Source organism: Rattus norvegicus (assembly GCF_036323735.1).
Source record: "Rattus norvegicus strain BN/NHsdMcwi chromosome Y unlocalized genomic scaffold, GRCr8 chrY_unlocalized_24, whole genome shotgun sequence".
Lineage (NCBI taxonomy): Eukaryota > Metazoa > Chordata > Mammalia > Rodentia > Muridae > Rattus > Rattus norvegicus.
Genome location: NW_026947383.1, coordinates 23,447 through 33,582, shown reverse-complemented (window position 1 = coordinate 33,582; position 10,136 = coordinate 23,447). Strand labels below are relative to the sequence as shown.

The window sequence follows — 10,136 nt, the reverse complement described above, 5'->3', positions numbered from 1 at the left end:
TTTTCTTTTCTTTTTTTTATTAACTTGAGTATTTCTTATTTACATTTCCAGTGTCATTCCCTTTCCTGGTTTCTGGGCCAACATTCACCTAACTCCTCCCCTCCCCTTCTATATGGGTGTTCCACTCTCCATCCTCACCCCATTGCCGCCCTCCCCACAACAATCATATTCACTGGGGGTTCAGTCTTAGCAGGACCCAGGACTTCCCCTTACACTGGTGATCTTACTAGGATATTCAATGCTAGCTATGAAATGAGAGTCCAGGGTCAGTCCATGTATATAGTCTTTAGGTAGTGGCTTAGTCCCTGGAAGCTCAGCTTGGTTGGCATTTTTGTTCATGTGAGATGTTGAGCCCCTTCAAGCTTTCCAGTTCTTTTTCTGATTCCTTCAACGGGGGTCCTGTTATCAGTTCAGTGGTTTGCTACTGGCCTTAGACTCTGTATTTGCTGTATTCTGGCTGTGTCTCTCAGGAGTGATCTGCATCCGGCTCCTGGCGCCCTGCACTTCTTTGCTTCATCCATCTTGTATAATTGGGTGGCTGTATATGTATGGGCCACATGTGGGGCAGGCTCTGAATGGGTGTTCCTTCTGTGTGTGTTTTAATCTTTTCCTCTCTATTCCCTGCCAAGGTTATTCTTATTCACCTTTTAAAGAAGGAGTGTAGCATTCACATTTTGATCATCCATCTTGCGTTTCATGTGTTCTATGCATCTAGGGTAATTCAAGCAGTTGTGCTAATAGCCACTTAACATGTGCATGCCATGTGTGTTTTTATGTGATTGGGTTACCTCACTCAGGATGATGTTTTCAAGCTCCAACCATTTGTCTATGAATTTCATAAAGGCATTGTTTTTGACATCTGAGTAATACACCATTGAGTAAATGTACCACATTTTCTGTATCCATTCCTCTGTTGAAGGGCATCTGGGTTCTCTCCAGCTTCTGGCTATTATAAATAAGGGGGTGATGAACATAGTGGAGCATGTGTCTTTTTTATATGTTGGGGCATCTTTTGGGTATATGCCCAAGAGAGGTACAGCTGGATCCTCAGGTAGTTCAATGTGAAATTTTCCTAGGAATCTCCAGACTGATTTCCAGAATGGTTGTACCAGTTTGCACTCCCACCAATAGTGGAGGAGTGTTCCTCTTTCTCCACATCCTCGCCAGCATTTATTTTTACCTGAGTTTTTGATCTTAGCCATTCTCACTGGTTTGAGGTGAAATCTCAGGGTTGTTTGGATTTGATTTCCCTTATGACTTAAGATGTTGAACATTTCTTTAGGTGTTTCTCAGCCATTCGGCATTCCTCAGCTGTGAATTCTTTGTTTAGCTCTGAACCCCATTTTTTAATAGGGTTACTTGTCTAACTTCTTGGGTTTTTTGCATCTTTTGAATATAAGCCCTCTATCTGTTGTTGGATTGGTAAATATCTTTTCCCAATCTCTTGGTTGCCGTTTTGTCCTAACCACAGTGTCCTTTCCCTTCCAGAAGCTTTGCAGTTTTATGAGACCCCATTTGTCAATTCTTGATCTTAGAGCATAAACCATTGGTGTTTTGTTCAGGAAATTTTTTCCAGTGCCCATGTGTTTGAGATGCTGGCCTAGTTTTTCTTCTATTAGTTTGACTGTATCTGGTTTGATTTGGAGGTCCTTAATCCACTTGGACTTAAGCTTTGCACACGGTGATAAGCATGGAACGATTTGCACTCTTCTACATGCTGACCTCCAGTTGAACCAGCACCATTTCCTGAAAATGCTCTTTTTTCCATTGAATGGTTTTGGCTCCTTTGTGAAAAGTAAAGTGCCCATAGGTGTGTGGGTTCATTTCTGGGAGCTGCCTTATGTATAATACCCAAGAGCTAGAAGAAACCGTAATGGCATTCATCAGAGGAATGAATACAGAAAATGTAGTACATCTAAACAATGGTGTACTACTCAACTCTCAAAACCAATTATCTCAAGAAAGCCAAAGACAAATGGGATGATCTAGAAAATATCACAATGATTGAGGTTACCCAATCACAAAATGGTATGAAATCACACATTTTATGAAATCACCAAAAGTCAATATTGGCACAAAAGCTAAAATTACCAAAGATGCAGTTCACAGACAACTGGAAGCTCAATAAAATGATACACAAAATGTGCATGCTTTAATCCTTTTCAAAAGGTGGACACAATAATATCTATGAATTTCGAGCAGAGACTGAGGAAATCCCATTCAGAGCAGGCCGTACATGTGGCAAAAATATATACACATCAGTCACCAAAACTAGATAAGATTGATGGAGCTAAGAAGTGCATTGTGCCAGGGACTGTATATAGATCTTTCCTGTGAGACACAGCTAGAGCATATCAAATAAAGAAGTGAATTCTAGAGGCAAATCAGTGAATTGAAAACGGACAGTAGGGGAGTTATAGAAAAAGAGGAGTGGGGCCGGTTAGGGATCATATGTGCAGGTAATAGGGAAAGGAAATAACATTTCAAATGTAAATATAGAAATACCCAATTAAAACAGGAATAAAATTTGCTAAAAAAATAAAAAGAAATAAAGAAATTTAAGAAAAGAACACTGTGAAGTATTCACAGCTATTGACTCAGAAATGTAAAAGTCATTTTCATGGAATGATAGTCAAAGTAATACTAATGGAAAGACTGAGATGATGAAGACTCAACTAGAAACACTTCTCTCTCCCAGATATCAGTATCAGACAAAAACTGCACTATAGGCATTCAGAGCATGGTGGAGTTTACTCTGAGGCGAGGACTCAATACTTGTCTTTCCATTCTTCCTTAGGACCATTTTCTTCTTAACAAAAAGAATAAGGCTATGAGATCTCAGCAAAACAACTGTGCCCTGCCCATCACTTGGCTTTGGAATAAAAAAAAAATGATATAAACTCTTTGACTTCCAGGAATGATATGAACAGGTAAGTCCAGATGCTTCTGAAAGGCTCCCAGCTCCTGATTCCCATATGTGGAAGATTCACATCAAGCCTAACTCTTCAGAGATCCCACTCAATCCCTACTAAGGACTCTGAGCTATCCCAAGGATGATGTACATCTTCCTTTTTTTATACAAAGATAGAAGGCCAGCTTCCTTCTCCACATCACTGAAATCTTTATCCTCTTTGTTCTCCCTCCCATATGGCTGTTTACCGTGAATTAGAGGTCAATTATTAAACCCTAGAGGTACTGCAAGAATATCAGAGAGGCAGTTGCAGCCACAACAACACTTGTGATGTCACAGAAGCAGCTAGGGAGTCCAGGTTACAAGAGATACTTGCAGTAGGGCCAAATCATGATGTCACTGTGAACTGCCATGTCCTACCTGCTAAACAGATTTCCCTACATTGACCAGATTTTGAGTGCCCTTTCCAGGTACGTCTCCTGTGACACAGTGGAAACCTTTACATAGTCCATCATTCTAAAACTGTTGAAATCTCTTTTCTTCATTAGTGGTTACATGCTTTGAATGGGGAAAGTTAGCCATGGGTTTGGCATGTGTATAAACGATTTAAGAAAATGGAGTGCAGGAGATTCTTCTAGATAATAATTTTTTCCCAGGTTCATTCCTGTGAAATACATAAAAAATTTGTAGGTTTTCTCTGTTTCCCAAAGGCCAGTATTCTCCCTACAGACCTTTAATTGAATGAATATTGTGTTTCAATTTCTTATTGTACATTCCTTGATAGGGAACTTTATAAATATTCCTGAATGTTTTCTCAAAAATTCTGTTTTAAAATTCCATTTTTTGCAATGATTTTGGCCCAATGATAAAGTGAATATAACAGTGTAAATATTGTGAACCTACTTCAAATGATAAACTCCCAAATCCTTATTTTATCCAATAATCACAGACATCAGTAAAGCAAAGGACAATATCAACTCTAGAATGTGGTTCTGTAGTCCCAAAAGATAATCAGTTCTCTAATATCTCCCTTCCTTATTTCCAAGGTTCTGACATGAGGGTTGAGGGTTTTTTAACCTGATTCTTTGTTCAGGCCAAACATAAGGTTCAGGAGGATGGACAGTGAGAGGAATGTCTTGAGGTCCAGGGAAAACTTAACTTCAATAGTTTCATAAGTAGAGAATGGCATCTATTTGGCATTGTCATTTGTGGATTCTACATTCTTGACCCAGTTGTGCATAATCCATGTTAAAATTCCACCAAACCTCATAGGTTTAGGAGACACCAAAATTACATAAGATTGATGAAGCTAAGAGGTGCATGCTGCCAAGAACTGGAGAAAGATCTTTCCAGAGAGTCATAGTTAGAGCATGTTAAATACAGAAGTGAATGTTAGTGGTAAACTGGTGAACAGAAAGCATGTCTCTTCTTGGTAGATATTTAGAAAGGATTACAAGAGCTGAAGGGACTTTCAACCCCATAAAAACAACTATTCCAACAAACCAGAGCTTTCTGACACTAAACCAATATTCAAAATCTGCCCATGGAAAGTCCTATGGCTCCAACAGCATATGTGGCAGAGGATGGATTCCTTGGGCACCAATGGATGTAGAAGCCCTTGGTCCTTCTCAGGTTTGGTTCCCAGTTCAAGGAAATGTCAAGGTGCAGTAAGGAGGGTTGTAAAAGAAGGGGAGTCGGTCCAGTTACGACCTTATGGAGAGGAAATTTGGAAAGAAAATAGCATTTGAAATGTAAATATAGAAATAGCCAATAAAATAAGCAAAAATTTACTAAAAAAAATGGAAGAAATGAAAAAAGAAACTGCTAGCCATTCTCACCTATTGATTCAGAAATATAATTAGTAACTGTCAGGGAATGGTAATCAGAATAATAATGGTGAAAAGACTGATATGATTAAGAGTCGACTAGAAGCACTTCTCTCTCCCAGATATCAGTGTCAGACACAAACTGAACTATAGGAATCCAAAGCGTGGAGGAGTTTACCCTGAGATGAGGACATAGTACTTGTCTTTCACTTCTTCCTTAGGACATTTTTCTTCTGGGCAAAAAGAATAAAAGCCATGAGCTGTCAGGAAAACAACTGTGACCTTCCCAAACTTGGGTTTTGGGATAAAGAAATTAATGATATAAACTCTCTGATTTCCAGGAACTGTAAGAGCAGGAAGTCCAGATGCTTCTGAGAGGACCCCAGCTCCTAATTCCCATTTGTAGACGGCTCAGATCAAGACAATCTCTTCATGAAACAACTCAACACCTACTAAGGACTCAGAGAGCTTTCCCAAGGACCTTTTTTGTACCAAGACAGAAGGTCAGCTTTCTTCTCCCCATCTCTGATATCTTCATCCTATTTGTCCTCCCTCCCAAATGGCACTTTACACTGAATTATAGGCCAATTAGTAAACCATAGATATATGGAATGAATATCTGAGAGGCAGTTGCTGTCAGGACAACACTTGTGACAACACAGAAGAAGATAGGGCTCTCAAGGATACAAGAGATATATTACGGGGGTACTAAGGATGATGTCACTGAGAACTGCCATGGACTACCTGCTAAACAGATTTCCTTACATTGACCAGATTTGACGGTGCCCTTTCTAGGAGAGTCTCCTATGACACAGTGGAAACCTTTTGTACTCCATCTCTCTAACGCTAGAGACTTCTCTTTGCTGCATTAGTATTTACATGGTCTGAATGGACAAAATTAATCGGGACTTGGCATGGGTAGAAAAGATCTAGGAAGATGGAGTGGAGGAGATTCTTCTTGATAATAATTTTGCTCCCTGGTCCATTCCTGTGACATACAGTTCAATTTCCTAGTTTTTCTCTGTTTCCCAAAGGCCATTATTTTCCATACAGACCTTTAATTGAGTGAATATTGTATTTCATTTTCTAATTCTTCATTCCTAGATAGGGCACTTTGTATTCATTCCTGAAAGTGTACTCAAAAATTCTCTTTTACAGTTGCATTTTTGTAATGATTTTGGCAAAAAAGAGGGCCGAAGTATAGAGTGCAGAGAACAGTGTAAATATTTTGTACCTACTTCAAATGATAAACTCCAAATTCTTATTTTATCCAAAAATCATCATACATCAGTAAATCAAAGACAACATGTACTATACAATTCGTTTCTCTATTCCCATTTGATATCATTTCTGCAATATCTTCCTTCTTGTGTTCCCATGGCCACACTTGAGGTTTTTGGATATTTTACAATGATTCTTTTTTCAGGCCAAACATAAGACTTAGGTGGATGGGCAGGGAAAGAAATGTTTTGAGTTCAACTGAAACCTCAATTTCAATAAGTTCATAAGGACAGGAGGGACCTTTGCATCTGTAGATTCTACATTCTTGTTCTAGATGCGCAGAATCAATGGTAAATTCCATCTAACCTCACATAGGAGCCAATATATATATGATAGATAGATAGATAGATAGATAGATAGATAGATAGATAGATAGATAGATAGATCTGCCACCAAAATAAGATAAGATTGTTGAAGTTAAGAAGTGCATTCTGCCAGGAAGAGGATATAGACATTTCCTGAGAAACACAGCTAGAATATGTCAATTACATAAGTGAATGCTTGTGGCAAACCAGTTACTTGTAAATGGAACTCTTGTTGATAACTTTTGAGAAAGGATTACAAGAGGTAAAGGGGTTTGCAAACCCATAAGAAAAACAATGTCAATGAACCAGAGCTTTCTAGTACTAGACCAATATTCAACGAATGTACATGGACATACCTATGGCTCCCACTGCATATTTAGTACCAGATGGCCTTCTTGGGAACCAACAGAAGTAGAAGCTCTTGGTCCTCCCTATATTTGATTCACAGTTCATGGGAATGCAAAGGGGTAGTAAGGGGATTATAGTAGAATGGGAGGTGGACTGGTTAGGGATCTTAGAGACAGGAAATTGGAAAAGGAATAACATTTGTAATGTAAATATAGAAATATCAAATTTAAAAAAGCTATATATTTTGCTAAAAAAGAAAAAAATGAAAGAAATAAAAGAAAAGAAAACTGCCAATTAATTACACCCTTTGACTCAGAAATCTAAAGGGTCACTGTCAGGGAATGATAGTCAGAGTAATACTAGTTCAAAGACGAAGATGGTGAAATCTCAAATAGAAGCAATTTTCTCTCCCAGATATCAGTGTCAGACACAATCTGCACTCTAGGAATCCAAAGCACGGAGTAATTTACTCTGAGCTGAGGACACAATACTTGTCTTTCCCTTCTTCCTTAGGACCAAAACCATCAGCTTTAAAGAAAACTGTGCCCTTCCCAACACTTGGCTTTGGAAAAAAGACATGAATGATATAAATTCTCCGACTTCCAGGAACCATAACTAGCAGGGAAGTCCAGATGCATCTGAGAGGCTCCCATCTCCTGATTACCATATTTGGAAGGCTCCAATCAATACTATCTTTTCAGCAAACCTTCTCAACCACTACCCAGAAATGACTGAGATTTCCCATGGACCACATATTTCTTTTTTTTTATAACAAAGCAGAAGGCCAGCTTCCTTCTTCCCATCTTTGATCACTTCATCCTCTTTTTTCTCCTTCCCAAAGGCTGTTTATGCTGAATTAGAGGCCAAATAGTAAACCCTAGAGGTACTGAAGGACTACTGGAGAGGCAACTTCTGTCAGGACAACACTTGTTACATCACAGAAGAAACTAGGGATCTCCAGGATACAACAGATTTTTTTAGATAGGCCTAATGGTGATGTCACTGAGAATTGCCATGGCCTACCTGCTAAAGTGTTTTCCTTTCAATGACCAGATTCGAGGGTGCCCTTGCAAGGTTTGTCTCCTGTGAAACAATGGAAACCTTTTCATACTACATGTCTTTAAAGCTAGAAACTTCTCTTTATTTCCTTAGTGGTTACATGCTCTGAAAGGAAAAGATAATCAGGAGCTTTGCATGGGTAGAAAAGATCTCGGAACATGGAGTGGAAGAGATTCCTCTGGATAATAATTTTATTACCAGGTCCATTACTGTGACATACAGTTCAATATCCTAGGTTATCTCTGTTTCCCAAAGGCCAGCATTTTCCCTACAATCCTTTAATTGAATTCATATTTCATTACAGTTTCTCATTGTACATTCCTTGATAGGTGACTTTATATATTCCTGAATGTGAAGTGAAAAATTCTGTTTTCCAATTTCATGTTTTTTTGCAATGATTTTGGCAACCCAAGGGTCCCACCTAAGGTTGAATATAAAAATGTAAATATTATGTACCTATTTCCAATGATGAACTTCCAAATCCTTAGTTTATCCAAAAATTTCGAGACATCAGAAAAGCTAAGGAAAACATGAAATATAGAATATGTTTCAGTCGTCTCATTAGACATCAGTTCTTTAATATCTAACTTCCTGTTCCTCTAGGGCCAGACGTGAAGGTTTTCGAGGTTTTACCATGGTTGTTACTTCAGGACAAACATAAAATTCAGGAGGATGTGCAGGGAGATGAATGGCTTGATGTCCAGGGAAACTTCAACTTCAATAGGTTCATAAGAACAAGAGGGAGGTGTTTGGAATTGCCATTTGTGGATTCTACATTCTTGACCTAGGTGTATATAATCCATGTGAAAATTCCACCTAACCTCATAGCTGTAGGAGCCACCAAATGTATAGTTGGAACCAGATGTACATCTTTCCTGAGAGACATAGCTTGAGCAAGTCAAATACAGAAGAGAATGCTACTGGCAAACCAGTGAACCAAAAATGGATCTCTTGTTGGTAGTTTTTGAGAAAGAATTACAAGAGCTTAAGGGGATTTCAATTCCATAAGAACAACAATGCCAGTGAACCAGAGCTTTCTGGTACTAAACCAATATTCAAAGACTGTACTTGGACAGACCTATGTGTCCAACTGCATATGTAGCAGTGGATGGCCTTGTTGGGAACCAATGGAAGGAGAAGTTCCTGGTCCAACCTAGGTTTAACTCTCAGTTCAAGGTAATATCAAGGTTCACTAAGGTAGGTTATAGAAGAATGTTAGGGGGACTAGTTACGGGTCTTATGGACATGAAACTGGGAAAGAAAATCAAATTTGAAATTCAAATATAGAAATATCCAAATAAAAAAAGCAATAAAATTTGCTAAAAATTAAAAAAAATGAAATAAATTAAAGAAAAGACATCTGTCAGCTAATTACACATATTGACTCAGAAATCTAAAGGGTAACTATCAGGAAATGGTAATCAGAGTAATACTAGTGGAAAGACTGAGATGATGAAGTCTCAACTAGAAGCTCTTCTCTCCCAAATATCAGTGTCAGACACAAACTGCACTATAGGTATCCAAAGCATGGAGGCGTTTACACTGAGCTGAGGAGACAATACTTGTCTATCCTTTGTTTATTCGGACCTTTTTCTTCAGGGCAAAAAGAGTGAAAGACATGAGCTCTCACTAGAACAACTGTGCCCTTCCCAACAACTGACTTTTGGAATGAAGAAAATGATTATATAAACTCTCTGAATTCCAGAAACCATATCAAGCAGGGAAGTCCAGATGATAATGAGAGAATCCCAGCTCTGTATTCCCATGTGTGTAAGGCTCAGATCAAGGCTATCTCTTCAGATACAACACTCAACGCCTACCCAAGACTCACTGAGCTTTCCCATGGACCATTTATTTCTTCCTTTTTTTATACAAAGACAGAAGGCCAGCTTCCTTCTCTTTTATCTCCCTAACAAATGGCTGTTTAGCCAGAATAAGAGGTCAATGAGTTAACCCTAGAGGTCTTCAAAGAATATCCAAGAGGCAGTTGCTGTCACCATGACACTTGTGACATCACAGAAAAGCTAGAGCTCTTCAGGATACAAGAGATATTTCAGGGAGGACCTAATGATGATGTCACTGAGAACTGCCATGATCTAACTGTTGAACAGCTTTCTTTACATTGACCAGATTTGAGGGTTCCCTTTCCAAGAGTGTCTCTTGTGACACACTGGAAACCTTTAAATACTATATATCTCTAATGCTGGAGACTTCTCTTTGCTTCATTAGTACGTACATGTTCGGAATAGAGAATGTTGGTCAGGGGCTTGGCATGGGTATAAAGATCTAGGAACATGGGGTGAAGGAGATTATTCTGGATAATAATTCCACTCCCAATTCCATTCCTGTGACATACAGTTCAAGTTCCTAGGTTTTCTCTGTTTCCCAAAGTCCAATATTTTCCTT

At 38.7% G+C, this 10,136-nt stretch overlaps 1 long non-coding RNA gene across 2 annotated transcripts; it reads left to right on the top strand.

The window, feature by feature from the left end:
• The first annotated feature begins 809 nt into the window (after positions 1–809).
• LOC134484655 (uncharacterized) lies at positions 810–9,325 on the top strand. Of its 2 annotated transcripts, none has more exons than XR_010062239.1 (3): positions 810–2,930; positions 5,079–5,240; positions 7,185–9,325. It is a non-coding gene; the product is annotated as an uncharacterized LOC134484655 (long non-coding RNA). The 2 variants fall into 2 exon arrangements; XR_010062238.1 differs by lacking the exon at positions 810–2,930 and having other exon boundaries at positions 4,800–5,240; positions 7,185–7,745; positions 8,334–9,325.
• Positions 9,326–10,136: the final 811 nt, after the last annotated feature.